At 35.9% G+C, this 15,796-nt stretch overlaps 2 long non-coding RNA genes across 3 annotated transcripts in view; one reads left to right on the forward strand and one right to left on the reverse strand.

Annotated features, from left to right (window-relative positions):
* LOC129349200 (uncharacterized) overlaps window positions 1-8,229 on the forward strand; it is a 16,640-nt gene extending 8,411 nt beyond the window's left edge. Inside the window, exon 2 of the long non-coding RNA XR_008602099.1 lies at window positions 7,359-8,229. This is a non-coding gene — a long non-coding RNA (uncharacterized LOC129349200). The remainder of the gene's footprint in view (window positions 1-7,358) is intronic.
* Window positions 8,230-9,504: 1,275 nt separating this feature from the next.
* LOC129349199 (uncharacterized) lies at window positions 9,505-14,976 on the reverse strand. Of its 2 annotated transcripts, XR_008602098.1 has the most exons (4): window positions 14,840-14,976; window positions 13,836-13,936; window positions 11,880-11,980; window positions 9,505-9,909 (listed from the first exon to the last, which is right to left on the reverse strand). It is a non-coding gene; the product is annotated as an uncharacterized LOC129349199 (long non-coding RNA). The 2 variants fall into 2 exon arrangements; XR_008602097.1 differs by having other exon boundaries at window positions 9,505-11,980.
* Between the last annotated feature and the right edge of the window lie 820 nt (window positions 14,977-15,796).

Genomic DNA, 15,796 nt, shown 5'->3' on the forward strand with positions numbered 1-15,796 from the left:
TAAAGAAAACCTTTCTGGAATGTTTTTCATGCCCTCCTTTACATTATTTCATCATATGGCATGTTTTTACATGTTTGAAAAATGGCATTTTTTTTCGACATAGTATAGTAAGGCATTTTTTTTGCCCCAAAATTGATGATGCTTTTTTTTTTTTCAAAGAAAACCTTTCTGGAGTGTTTTTCATGCCCTCCTTTACATTATTTCATCATATGGCACGTTTTTACAACATGTTAGAAAAATGGCATTTTTTTTCGACATAGTATAGTAAGGCGTTTTTTTTGCACCAAAATTCATGATGTTTTTTTTTTCAAAGAAAACCTTTCTGGAGTGTTTTTCACGCCCTCCTTTACATTATTTCATCATATGGCACGTTTTTACAACATGTTTGAAAAATGGCATTTTTTTTCGACATAGTATAGTAAGGCGTTTTTTTTGCGTCAAAATTCATGATGTTTTTTTTTTTTAAAGAAAACCTTTCTGGAATGTTTTTCATGCCCTCCTTTACATTATTTCATCATATGGCATGTTTTTACCACATGTTTGAAAAATGGCATTTTTTTTCGACATAGTATAGTAAGGCGTTTTTTTTGCGCCAAAATTGATGATGCTTTTTCTTTTTCAAAGAAAACCTTTCTGGAGTGTTTTTCATGCCCTCCTTTACATTATTTCATCATATGGCACGTTTTTACAACATGTTTGAAAAATGGCATTTTTTTTCGACATAGTATAGTAAGGCGTTTTTTTTTGCGCCAAAATTCATGATGTTTTTTTTTTCAAAGAAAACCTTTCTGGAGTGTTTTTCACGCCCTCCTTTACATTATTTCATCATATGGCATGTTTTTACAACATGTTTGAAAAATGGCATTTTTTTTCGACATAGTATAGTAAGGCGTTTTTTTTGCGTCAAAATTCATGATGTTTTTTTTTTTTTAAAGAAAACCTTTCTGGAGTGTTTTTCATGCCCTCCTTTACATTATTTCATCATATGGCATGTTTTTACCACGTTTGAAAAATGGCATTTTTTTCGACATAGTATAGTAAGGCGTTTTTTTTGCGTCAAAATTCATGATGTTTTTTTTTTTTTAAAGACAACCTTTCTGGAATGTTTTTCATGCCCTCCTTTACATTATTTCATCATATGGCACGTTTTTACAACATGTTCAAAAAATGGCATTTTTTTTCGACATAGTATAGTAAGGCGTTTTTTTTGCACCAAAATTGATGTTTTTTTTTTCAAAGAAAACCTTTCTGGAGTGTTTTCACGCCCTCATTTACATTATTTCATCATATGGCACGTTTTTACAACATGTTTGAAAAATGGCATTTTTTTTCGACATAGTATAGTAAGGCGTTTTTTTTGCGTCAAAATTCATGATGGTTTTTTTTTTTTCAAGAAAACCTTTCTGGAATGTTTTTCATGCCCTCCTTTACATTATTTCATCATATGGCATGTTTTTACCACATGTTTGAAAAATGGCATTTTTTTTCGACATAGTATAGTAAGGCGTTTTTTTTGCGCCAAAATTGATGATGCTTTTTCTTTTTCAAAGAAAACCTTTCTGGAGTGTTTTTCACGCCCTCCTTTACATTATTTCATTATATGGCACGTTTTTACAACATGTTTGAAAAATGGCATTTTTTTTTGACATAGTATAGTAAGGTGTTTTTTTTTGCGCCAAAATTCATGATGGTTTTTTTTTTCAAAGAAAACCTTTCTGGAGTGTTTTTCATGCCCTCCCTTACATTATTTCATCATATGGCACGTTTTTACCACATGTTTGAAAAATGGCATTTTTTTTCGACATAGTATAGTAAGGCGTTTTTTTTGCGTCAAAATTCATGATGGTTTTTTTTTTAAAGAAAACCTTTCTGGAATGTTTTTCATGCCCTCCTTTACATTATTTCATCATATGGCATGTTTTTACATGTTTGAAAAATGGCATTTTTTTTCGACATAGTATAGTAAGGCATTTTTTTTGCCCCAAAATTGATGATGCTTTTTTTTTTTTTTCAAAGAAAACCTTTCTGGAGTGTTTTTCATGCCCTCCTTTACATTATTTCATCATATGGCACGTTTTTACAACATGTTCAAAAAATGGCATTTTTTTTCGACATAGTATAGTAAGGCGTTTTTTTTGCACCAAAATTGATGTTTTTTTTTTCAAAGAAAACCTTTCTGGAGTGTTTTTCACGCCCTCCTTTACATTATTTCATCATATGGCACGTTTTTACAACATGTTTGAAAAATGGCATTTTTTTTCGACATAGTATAGTAAGGCGTTTTTTTTGCGCCAAAATTGATGATGCTTTTTCTTTTTCAAAGAAAACCTTTCTGGAGTGTTTTTCATGCCCTCCTTTACATTATTTCATCATATGGCACATTTTTACAACATGTTTGAAAAATGGCATTTTTTTTCGACATAGTATAGTAAGGCGTTTTTCTTGCGCCAAAATTCATGATTATTTTTTTTTCAAAGAAACCTTTCTGGAGTGTTTTTCACGGTCTCCTTTACATTATTTCATCACATGGCACCTTTTTAAAACATGTTGAAAAATTGCATTTTTGTTTCGACATAGTATACTATGGCATTTTTTTGCGCCAAAATTCATGATGATTTGTTTATTCAAAGAAAATCTTTCTGGAGTGTTTTTCACAGCCTCCTTTACATTATTTCATTATATGGCACATTTTTACAACATGTTGAAAAATCGCGCTTTTTTTCGACATAGTATACTATGGCGTTTTTTTTGTGCCAAAATTCATGATGATTTTTTTTTCAAAGAAAACCTTACCATAGTGTTTTTCACGGCCTCCTTTACATTATTTCATCACATGGCACGTTTTTACAACATGTTGAAAAATCGCGCTTTTTTTCGACATAGTATACTATGGCGTTTTTTTGCGCCAAAATTCATGATGATTTTTTTTTCAAAGAAAACCTTTCTGGAAAGAACATCTTCAGGCTTCAATTCCAGATCTTCAGAAAACTGTCCCAGGATCCTGTTGCAACTTCCATGCCATCATCAGTAACGCCCAGGCAGCTAACACGGCTTGTCATGTCCAGTTAACACACCAGCACAATCAGCTTTTCGTGTGTCCCACATGTTACAGTTGAAGTCATCATATCCTGCCAGGAGAAGGCGGCCACTCTTTGAGAATGCAACAGAGGTGATGCCACATATGATATTGTCATGAGAGTAGATCATTAATTCCTGATCAGCACGCAGATCAAACAGCCTGCAGGTGGCATCATCAGAGCCACTTCTCTAAGTTCTTCTAAGTTTAACTCCAAGATTTTAAATACTTTCATTTCCCACTAATGATTATCTACTCCAAATGTCTCACTAATAATCATTATCAGCCTTAAAAACCCACAAAACACCCCTTTATACTCGACCACACTTAGTACAGTCCAGTTCCCCCTTCTATAAATCTGCTTGGAATCTTCCACTTCCTGTTTGTCAAAGTGGCCTTCTACCTGGACAGGTTTTGTTGGAGCTCATGCAACAAACATTTTGGGTAACTGCACTTTAATATGGATGGATGACACTGAATTAGAGTCTGTTTTAATGAGACTGAGTTAAGATGTGTAGCTCTGTCATTAAATAGTAAATTATTTCTCAGAATTCACAGAGAAAAGTCTGAAATGTTTGCTAGGTTAGCATCCCACATGTTCTTTGGCTCAGCTAAAGCTAACTCTCTCCAACTTCTGGATCTCTTGAGTTGCTTGTTGTTAAAATATCTTGCTAGAGGTGCTGAAGCCCTGAAAGTCTGAGATGTTTGTTCAAAATAAGCTCATTCTCAAGTCTTATCTGAACTGTCCTCTTTTGTTTGAACTTTCCCTAAACTTAGGAGTTAATGAAAGAGCAGCACATCCAGACTCACTCTCATTTATGTAGAGATTAAACTTCAGTGTCGTTCATTGATGTTAAAGTGCAGTTTTTCAAATGTTTGTTGCACATGCTCCCAACCAAACCAGTCCAGGTGGAAGACAATGTGAAGAGAAAGCTCCAGAGCATGAATATCACACATTTACGTTGGAAATAAATGTCCTTTAATTAGACATTGTCATGCAAAAGTTGAATTTCCCTTTAATGATGTTCAAATCTTTGAGTGTTTTGTTGATGTTGGTTTATAAATGTTTTTTGACACTCGGCCCCAAAGATTAAAACCTTTTACGGCTCACAAGCTGCAACAATTCACACATTATCAACTATCTTTCTGACTAAACTAAGATAAAAAGTGAAAAACTGCCTGATTCCTGCATCATGAATGTAAATCTTTTTGGTTTTTATGACAGTAAGCTGAATATATTTGGGTTTGACATTTTATAAACCAAACCAAGAAATGAATTACTGGAGAAAACGATCAACAGTTTAATGGACAAAGAAAATGTGTTTTCCAACATATATGGCTGAATTACTCCAACATTACAAGATACATACAGTTTGAATTCAATTTTATTTATATAACGCCAATTACAGGTTAAATTGTCTCAAGACACTTTATATTTTTTGTCATATTTAAAATATGACAAAGTAAGAAATTTAAAGCTCTTGACTAATCCAATTTATTATTTGGTTTTTAAGAGACTAATCGACAACTAAAATAACTTTCTCCACTAAAACTAATAAACATGAGGTCAAATAGAAGGAACAGTTTTAAATACTGCAGTCCCACGACGACAAGAATAAAGTTTGTCAACAAAAACTAAATCTGCTGGTGGATTCCATTAAAGTCCTAATAAATGATAATAAAGTGTGATACTAAAGGTTTGTGGTGCTAAAAATGTCAAAGTAAAGATCAAGATCAAGTTGAACATCTGGATGGAGGTTGATAAAAGTTGACCTTTCATTTCTCTGGAGTCGACTCCATGGATTTTATGGATGGTGGTTAAAGACCTGCTCTTCTAGTCGTCGTCCTTCTAGTCGCTGTAAAAAGTCACTCCATCCTGGCCAACTTCAACATCTCTGCATGACAGCTTGTTCTTCCTCCGACCTCGTGGAAACTCCAGAAACTCGGGAAAACCCGTCGAGACTCGAAGAACTCGTGGAGACTCGAAGAACTCGTCGGGCGGGGGAAGGTGTGGTGGGTGGTGGGGGAGTAGAGGGGGGAGGCCGCCACCCACCTCCCCGCCTGCTCTCCGCCCTGACTCCACCCAGACTCCGCCTTGGCTCCACCCATGTGGTCACTTCAGAAACTACGATGCCAAAGGGACGACGAATTTATTTCTTTTTATCTGATCTGTAGCTCAGTGAGTTAAGGATTTGCCTATGGAGCTGCAGGTCGCTGGTTCAAGACCAGACACTTCTTAAATTTTCTCAAAATTCTGACAAAGACAAACAAAGAAAAGTGCCGGTGGTGGGTCTTGAACCTGCGACCCTCCAGTCCGCAGACTTTCTTCTTATCCCCCTGAGCTATTCGCTCAGATAGTAATTCTTCTTTTTTTTGCGCATTTATCATCTATTTTTTGCCATTTTCGAGTTTTTTTTTTTAACTCGAGTCTCGACTCAACCGTTTTTCTCAGGAGGTTGGACTTCCGCCTTTGTGCTGGAGGGTTGAACCCTCAGCTCCAAGACTTTCCAAAGCCTCCAGACCTCCCGAGTCCTCAGGACCTGAGCTTTCACACAGTCTGAGGGCTGAAATTTTCTAAGTCCCACAGTAGTTCTCTGTTAGATTGAACTTTCAGACAGTCCAAGGACTGATATCTTCTAAGTTCCTGAGTAGTTCTCTGTTAGTTTGAACCTTCAGACAGTCTGAGGACTGAAATCATAAAAGTTCTTGAGTAGTTCTCTGTTAGTTTGAACCTTTAGACAGTCTGAGGACTGAAATTTTGAGTTTTTGAGTAGTTCTCTGTTAGTTTGAACCTTTCGACAGTCTGAGGACTGAAGTTTTAAAAGTTTCTCAGAACTTCTCTGTTAGTTTGAACTTTCTGGTGAACAGAAACCTTAAAACTTATGACCATGAGTCTTGATTTCACATTTAGATCATCCATCTGAGTTCTTCACCTGTGGGTTTTTTAGAAATCCTCAACAAACTTTGATTAGTTTGATAAATGTCTTCATCTACTAGTAGACTTTATCTGGAAAGTAGTTTTCTGAAATGAGTTCTTAGTAAATCTGTCCACAATCAAACCAAGAACATAGAAAGAGGAAATGTTTGAAGAAACAACTTGATGTTTTTGTTTCAGACTAGAAAATGCTTTAAGATTTTTATCTGTTTTTTCTCTTTTGATCGTTGTATTGTCTCTTCTGTTTAATTTGATCTTCTAAAGTCTAACTGGTGTCTTTTCAAATGTTTTGTCTTTAGTTTGATTTTTCTTAAACGTTTAGTTTTGCTATTTTCTCACCTTTCATTCTTTTCTAATGTCTGATTTGATTTAGAAATGTTTTCTTTTTAATGTTTAATTGTTTTTTCAAATGTTTTATCCGCTTGTTTGAATTTTTGTTTTTCTTTCCCAATATTTAATTTTTCGATTAAATGTTTGTTATTCTTTTTAAATGTTTTACCACCTTTTAATGTTTAATTTTCTTTTTAAATGCTTCATTGTATTTTTTGTTTAATTCCTAGTTAAAGTTTTATTGTCTTTAAGATTTAATTTAATAATGACATGTTTTGTATCTTGTCTAATGATCTAATTCAATATTTTGTCTGTTTAATATAAATAAACATTAAATACAATTAAACTATATTAAACAGACAAAATATTGAATTAGATAATTAGACAAGATACAAAACATGTCATTTTGAAATTAAACAAAATTTTTAAAATGACAATATTAAAAATTACAGAGAAAACATTTTCACGAATTACACATTTAAAAAATACATTTTAATAATAAAACTTCTTAAAAGTTTTTTGTATTAATTTTTTTTTCCTTTGATTTAATTGCTTTTTTAAATGTAGTTTATTTCTTTAATCTTCTTTTTTTCTGTCAAGATTTTAACCCCAACCTTAAAAATTAAATAAACCCTTAAATCACAGTGAAAATACTTCTGCTGTCACAATCATGAATTAGTCAATTATTCAGTTTATCAATTCAACTTTATTTGTTTAGCACCTTTTACACAGATGACAAAACTAAACAAGCAAAGAGAAAAAAACTATGCTAAAACTATGATTAAAACTCAAAAACATTAAAAAAAAAAAAAAAAAAAGATTTAACAACGTAATAAATTATGTTGTGTCCAGGGGATGGAGGGAGTTTATTTTAGTCTTCTTGGGCTCACATGGGAAATCATTTAAAATATAAACTTGATATTCAGTCTAAGGAAACTGGAAACTGCAGAGTAACAGAAGAACCAACAATATCTCCTGTTTTCTCCTTTAATGAGTCAACTCTTCTTGTGCTTTCAGACCAAAGAACTACAGATTCTTCACAACCTGCTCAAACTCTTGGTACAGGATCTCACCACACGGGTCAAGAAGGTTTCTGTCTCATTTCTACTCTGAAGCTCACCTTCTCCTGCTCAAACTGCTGACAAATGTTTCTGCTACTCTAAAGTCTGCTCTCCAGAACTTCCTAAAAACTCTCAAAGTCTCTTCTGCTGCAGGTTGCTTTGTAGAACTGTTGCAGAAAACCTCACTAAACCACATGGAGGGGCCTCAAGATAGTCGTCCAAATGAAACCATACAAAAACCAAACTAGCACAACCCAAACACTAAAGTCTCCTGCAGCCTACCAGAGAACCTCTGAGAACAGAGAATCAGGACAGGAACTCTTACCTTCTGGACAACCAACCTTGGTTCACAAACAAGAATACAGAATGTGTCTGACCAAAAACCTCTAAAGACTCACTACAGCCAAGATAAAGACACAACTCAGCTGCACCAAACCCACTAATCACTGCACACATTAGGACCATGTGCTCACTGTGGCTAAAGAACCACATTTACCAAGACAACTATCCAGTACAAAGCCCTAAAACACACCAAGAAACACATTAAAGCCGATTTTACTGCTGGAAGCTGCAAGCCAACGCCTAAATAACAAACTAAAGCAATGGAGCCAAACACACTTCAGTGGTGAAGAGAAACAGAGGAAATGTTTAGCTGCAGCCACATAAAGCAGGAAGACACTGAGCTGCTCAGGTGTTCCTGATAACACCAAGCAGCCACCTGGACAGCCAATAGGAACACAGCTTACTGGAAGTCCAGAGGGCGGGGTTAGTGAAGGAAATTTAGTTTAAAGTTGAAGCAGAAAGTTAATAAAGAAAGTTGAAAACCACCTTCTGATACCTGAAATCTCTGAGTTTTCACACAAAGAACACCTGAACATGTCAAACTGGTTCCATAGTAGAACCCTCATTGTAAAAACGTCATAGTATGGTGTGTTGCTCAAAAAACATTAGGACCCGGCTGTCAGGGGACAAACATGTAAGAAACATGAGAACAGAGAGAACCCAACCAGTAGGTCACAGTTTATCATCCCCCAGTCATCTCCTGAAGTCCATATGGTGAGAGACATCAGTATCTGGTTGTTCATTTACCAGAGGATGCTTATGATCATGCTGATGTGGTCTGTACTCTACAGTATTTTACTGACTCAATAAATGCCTAAGTTGTTTTTTTTTAAAATGCTTTTTAGTTTTCAATAAACATTTAATAGCCTATATGTAATCAATAAATGGCCTTTGCCTATCTTAAGAAAAATTCACTCAGAACTCTGATATGTTAACAGTATTAAATAAATCAATAAATACATGCATACACACATAAATAAGTTAATACATTAACTGTGTTAAGATTTAGATTTTTAAAAAAGTTGTTTGTTTTTGCAGAATCCAGTATTGTACACTGGTTGGTCATTACATTTTATTAGTTTGATTTCACTGTTTAAAATGATGCCACCTCTTTTCAGACAGAATCTGTGATAATAAAACAATACAAAATTTTTAGTTCTGTGTTAATAAAGCACTTAAAGCTTTAAGTATGTCTAAATGTTTTTTTCAAAATTAAATATATCACTCCTTAGGTGGTAGTGGCCCCAAGTTCAGTAAAGTTGGAAAGATATTCACAGATTCAGACTTCCAGCATCAATAACTCATTAGATATAGGTTGTCAAAACATAAATGGTGCCTCTTTCCCATTGTTGCAAGGCAGACAATGTGCTACAAGCCCAGTTTTATCAAAAGTAGCTGTCTTTCAAGCTACAGGAATAACATTGGTGTCTATGGAGTGAACAGGGTCCGTCTGCAATTTGCAAAACCACTGCAACAGTAAAGAGAGACAAATATTCAATAACTTCACTCTTATACATTGTAGTGTCACTAAAATCACTGCAGCCTTCAACTGGCTCCTGTTGACAAAGTGTTTTAACAGAAATGTAAATGCTGTAATTTGATTCTTTTAATGAACCATGTAACTTGAATGGATGTGATGCAGGTGTGACCACAGTGCACACGTCTGATGTTGCTCACAGTGGTCCAAGGGACGCTCAGGGAGTTTGTGTGTTTGCTCACACTCAGGAAAAACTACAGGGAACATTGCACACAGGCATACATTAGGACTCAAACTAGATTTATTTTAGAAAACAAATCAGCTTAGAGGCATTTGTTCACACATGTGGCTGAATAGGAGGCCGTCCAATCAGAATGGAGGTCTTCACTCTGTAGGTTGTTTGTTTGGTGAGACTCTTGGACCTCCATCAGCTGACATGGATGTTTGATGGTCTTCCTCTCTAGTGCCAGATGATTCATCCATGAATTCAGCAGCTACAGACTGAAATGAAGCTCATGCTGCCGTTATTGAATTCCTGTTCCAGATCAAATGTTCAGAGCTCACCTTGAATGCAGCCGTCTGCTGTCTGATAGTTTTTCTCATTGTAGTCTTCAATAAAGTCTTTTTCCTCATGTCAGGATGTGGTGAGACTCTTTCTCAGTCTCTGCAGACGTCCCTCATTGTGCACCTCCAGAGAAGAAACAGAAAAAGTGGTCACTGCTTCAGCATCAAACGCTCTCCAGCATTGAGAGTGTTTTAGGAATCAATTCATGTTGTTTACTTTGAAGGAGCAGAAACTTTCCAGCTGCCAAAGATATGAGCTCCAATTCTGGATGTTTTAGGAAATGAAGTTCATCAAATGAACACTTGATTTTTGCTGATAACTCATTAAATTACTAAAGAAATCTAACATAAAAACCTGTAAACTCTCAGGCAGCTTTTGTTAAAGTTTGTCTATAATTCTATCATCATGTTCTGGAACCAGGACTCTGCAGAAGTTCCTTCAATCAGATACTTGTGTTTTGATTTAAGGCCTCAGGTTTGAACGTACAGCAGAGGATTAGAAAGGAGTGCTTTTAATGTTTAAATCAGTCCAGTAAATGTTTGGCATGAAAATTATTAAAATTTTGATTTAGATAGATTTACTACAATACTGTAGTCTCACTTAAATATATCCAAATGAGTTCAGTATATTTACATTTTATAGAATATCCATCCATCCATTATCTATACACCGCTTAATCCTCACTAGGGTCGCGGAGGGGGGCTGGAGTCTATCCCAGCTGACTCAGGTGAAGGCAGGGGACACCCTAGACAGGTCGCCAGTCTGTCGCAGGGCTACATACAAAGACAAACAATCACTCTCACATTCACACCTACGGGCAATTTAGAATAATCAATTAACCTCAGCATATTTTTGGACTGTGGGAGGAAGCCGGAGTACCCGGAGAAAACCCACACATGCACAGGGAGAACATGCAAACTCCATGCAGAAAGATCCCGGGAAAGCCGGGACGCGAACCAGGGACCTTCTTGCTGCAAGGCGAAAGTGCTAACCACTACACCACTGTGCAGCCCTTTATAGGATATTTGATTTCTTAATCTCAATAATGTAGGGTCTGACCCTAAATATTATAATAATGATGTCAATTTAAATAATATTTTAGTGCAGTCATAAACTTTAATCAGCTAAACTTCCATAATAAGTATCACTGTACAATCTTAACCTGAACATTCATATTATTGAGGTAAATTTACATAAATCATGATATTATAGGGTCTTAACTGGAATATGTCTAACATTAATCTTTTTGTATTGTGCTGATAAACAACAATAACCCGACTTTCAGATAATATTTATTGTCTGTGATTGTGAGACTAAATTCCTCCACATTCTGGAACTGGACTGCATTTCCCAAAATGGAAACATGGACAGAATTTAACACTCATGTATCCATGGCAACGCTAACATTTCTGCTTCTTACCAAAGTTCACAACACAAGTAAAGATTTTAATGTAAAACTTCAGGGATGACTGCTGACCATAAGTATTCTGATCAATACTTCATGATCAATATCAGGACAGATGTTACAACTCCAGCTGTTGCATTAGACTGCAGTTATTCACAGAGAAATTAAAACATCACATTCCTCATAAAAAACTAGATGGGACTTTTATAAAATAAAGTGTTGGTGAATAAACAGTGTAAAAAGTGCAAAGCATCTCCATTAAATCAGGAGATGTGACACTTCCACAGCATGGATCACCATCTGCTGTGTTGATTCATAGCTGAATCTCAGAATGAACTGAGCTAGAAAAGCTGCTTTGAGCCGCAACATTACGGTCTGACAATCCAACACCATCACAGTTTTCATCTGGTTGTTTTGCTCTAACATGCTGTGAAGTTCAGTTTTTACCTGAATCAATACAGAGATTCTATTTCCAACCAAGACTGAAATATAAATTAGAATGTTATGAGGTTATTAATGCAACTAAGTCCTTTCAGATGGAAGGATTTACTTCTAAGTTCTAATTCAAGTTTCAGTTGGAGCACATTGCATTCACAAAGAAAAACAGTGATACCTTCAGAGCAACATTTAATAAACCTAAAGCTTCCCTGTTGGCTCATTGGTGGAGTTTATTACTGAGCATCTGAACCTTAAATCCAGTGAGACGACCATCTTCAGTCGAGGCCAGTCAGAGAACTTCAAGACCTTCCATCAGCTGGACCAGATGTGGCATCATCTCCCTCTGAACATCTGGATGACAGGAGAAAAGACAGAAATCAAACACAGATCACAGAAATACAATTTATTCACTTTCATCATTTTATAAAAGTAGCATGAACTTTATTAAAACTTGACATCAGTGATGAAAGAAAATGTTTTTATCTCGTGTTAAAGCTAAATTTAAGCCAATTTTAATGACAGTTTATCGTGAGAGGAGTGAGAATGGAGCTTTTCTTTCCTTTTTACAATATTCCCTCAAAATATTCTGTTTATTATTGGCTTTAGAAGCATTTTTCTTCACTTATTTATTTTTAGATACCTCAGACTGATGCACTTTGCTGGTTTGCAGATAATTTCATGTACAATGACAATAAAGATCTTCTATTATAACATATTTTGCTAAAACAAGAACTGCAAACCTTCTCAACCATCTCTCAGTCTGCAAAATTCCAACTGCGACAAAGAATTATCTGATGTAGTTATTATTCTAATCTTTACTGAACCAGCCCTGGAATTAATAAAAATCTGTATATGGATATGATTTTCTCTGATGGGACCACTATGGAAGCTGTAGTAATTATTAACTATCCTTTGAAGGGAAAGATTGGGTCTTCATTCAGGTGGATAAAAAAATGCTCTCCCTTAAAAAAAAAAAAAAAAAAACTGCATACAATAAAGCAAATCTCTTCTGCACTGCACACATACTACACTTTTGTGTAACTCTGGATGTCAGAGTAAAGGCAGACAGATCCAATGATCAGCCACAACATTCTGACCACTGACAGCTGAAGAGAACAACATCCACCATCTTGTTCTAATGCAACGTTCTGCTGGGAAACCTTGATGTTCATGTGGATGTTTGACATGTACCACCACCTAAACACTGCAGGACAAACAACCCACTAGTCTCCATGGCAACAGCAGTCCTTGATGCCAGCTGCCACCCTCAGCAGGACAAACTAAAACTACTCAGGAGTGGTCCGAGGAACACGACAGAGCTAAGCTGTTCACCTGAGTTCCACACTCCCCACATCCACATCTGATTGAGCATCTGTGGGATGATCCAGGATCAGCCTGGTCTAGGTAGGACCCACCCTGCAACCCACAGGATCCACAGAATCCACAGGACATCCTCAGAGGTTCTGATGAACCACTGGGTCAGAGGAGTTTTAGCAGCATAAAGGGACCAACACAGTATTAGTCAGATGGTCAGAATGTTATACTGTTATATTGTCATGCAGATTATATGATCAGTAAATGTTACCATCAATTATAACGTCCACGTTGATCAGGAAAAAAAACTAACCAACTATCAGTTCATTCAGAAACTGTGGGGCTAAACCTAAAAACACAGACCTCAACAGCAGTTTGTTTCAAAGCAGAACACCAGCTGGTTTTCACTAAAGAAGCTTTCAGAGCAACAATTAAATGACAGTTTTGTTCTCATTAAGTTCAGAGTCAGACAAAATAATGTACACACATCAGGAAAAGAAAAACTTTTATAAATATTTCATTTGTGTAAGTACTTCTATACATACAGATACCTCTCACTAAGTTTGATCAAATCAGGATAACTCTGTGTCCTGTTGAACGATGTTTTCCCAACAGATGGCGCTACCCTCATGAATGGAGCATCAACAAGTGACGTCTACAACAGAACAGAAATGTCTGGAAGCCAGTGGCCACCACTTTGAGCACCTCTTGTAATTGTAGAGGCCAAAGATAACTTTTATTAATCTTGTGATGTCTGAATAAATTTGGTATTGAAATATTTATGCAAGTTTTTCTTTTCCTGATGTGTGTAAACATTATTTTGGCTGACTCTGTATAATGGGTTTCTGACAGGTCACCAGGCAACATCTTTTTATAATAATGACAAACATACCTGCATTCTACAGGAGTGATTTTCCTCATGTGCAGGTAAAGATGTGTGAGGAGCTTAGAGATGACAGGAGCAGGAGTCATCCTCACTAATTCAGCTTCCACCTAGAAACAGAAAGACCACAAACAAACACACTGATATACTCTCAAACGTTCAACCTCACAGCCTCAAAATATCTGTTTAGGAAGTGTTGTGTTTCTAAATTCTGCTGAAAGCATTGACAGACATTCTCTTACAAGGTTGTGTAAAAAGCAGCCTGTCCTCTGAGCTACTGAGAAATCTTCCTGAACAAAGTTTCTACGTGTAAATCGGCTCAACAAAAACTAAAGCCTCAGTCAGAGATAACAGGTATCACAAATTATAAAGAACTTTCTTTGTTAACTCAGACTTTCTGCTTCAACCTCACATAAAAAGGGGAGTTTAACTCATCAGGTGACTGAAAATGAACGGCTTGTGCAGTTCTAGATCCAAAAGTAGGATGTTTCATCTCATGTTTTACTACAAATACATGCAATAATAAATAAATACAATGGCTGGTTGTTAGTTTATTCACTATTAATGTCACTTTATATACTGGATTGAACTTGAGCAGTGGAAGAGAGAAGGAATTTAATGAAATTATGGAGATTCAGAGAGGTAATGTTGCACAATGTTAAGTTTAGCACGGTTTAATTCAAACCAGCTGAATGTTAAACTTCAGTGCAGCTGAACGGGTTTCAGTTAACCTTAAAGTAAAATAACTTTTTTAAAAGCTAAAATACACAGCAGAGAAATACAGGTTGAGAAGGTCATTCTAATAAGGACGGACAACTGCTGCAGCAACTAACACAGGTGTTCAGCGGTAAGTTAGCCACCTGTGCTAATTAGCCCGCTAGCTAACTTAGCCGCTTAGCTAGCTAACGCGTCTGGACCAACTGCTCAAACACGACATAACACAACTCTTCACAAGTCGCAGACTTAACGTACAACAAAACAACGCTGCTGGTTAGACGTATTTATCTTCTTACCGTGTTTTACTCCAAAAACAAGGTCAACAGCAGCCAGAGATGCTACCAGACATGCCGACCATAGATATACACACACTAGATACGCTAGCGCGCTGTCTTCTATACATATCAATGGTCTGACCAATCACTGGTCTCTGGCTCGCAGTCAGTCTGACCAATCACTGCTCTCTGGCTCCGCCCTCCGAGAATCTTGTTGTCGTTTGGCTCCACACTTGCTGATGACCACTTCCGGTCTCAGAAAATGAAAAAAACTGCCCTTTTTTCGTTTCTGTCTCTTACTGATTTTATTTTTTTGCTATTCTAAATATAAAATGAAAATCAAAGCATTTTTTTAAAAAATCGTATATCCCTTTTTGATCATGAAAAGGAAAAACGCCTTGTATTTCAATTTTAATTTTTGTATTTTAAAACGAAAATCAAATAACCACTCGTTTTTTGTTTTTCAGTACCCGTTTCAGAACGGAATATCCAATTGCCAGATAAATACACGGACCCATATTAAAGGATAAGAATGTTTTACTTCTGATTGTCTCAAAATTCTGCAGCACAGTACTTGACCACCTCTTGTAAATTCTAAATAATATATAAAAATGATTTTACAAGAACATCAAAATTATAGAGATCTTTCCTCTGCATTTCCTTATTTAAACTTTCTAATTTAATTATTCTTAAGATGACAAAACAAACCAAAAGGATTTTTTTCTATCCTTTTTTTCCATTTCTTGTTACTCTTTGTGACGAGGGAGCTTATAGTACGCTAACTGACTGGTGAAATCCAAACTCCATCTATTTTGACTTTTCAAACAACTCATGACATCTTTAACTGGTGCACAGTGCTACAGTAAATTCTCAAACATTGGTCAAAAATGTCAGTAATTCTGCACTGTAAAACATCAGTGATCCCAGTTTATGAGGTAAAAATTAATAAAAAAGGAGCACTTTGATCAGCCTCAGAGT

The sequence above is a fragment of the Amphiprion ocellaris genome, chromosome 6, assembly GCF_022539595.1.
Source record: "Amphiprion ocellaris isolate individual 3 ecotype Okinawa chromosome 6, ASM2253959v1, whole genome shotgun sequence".
Taxonomy (NCBI): Eukaryota; Metazoa; Chordata; class Actinopteri; family Pomacentridae; genus Amphiprion; species Amphiprion ocellaris.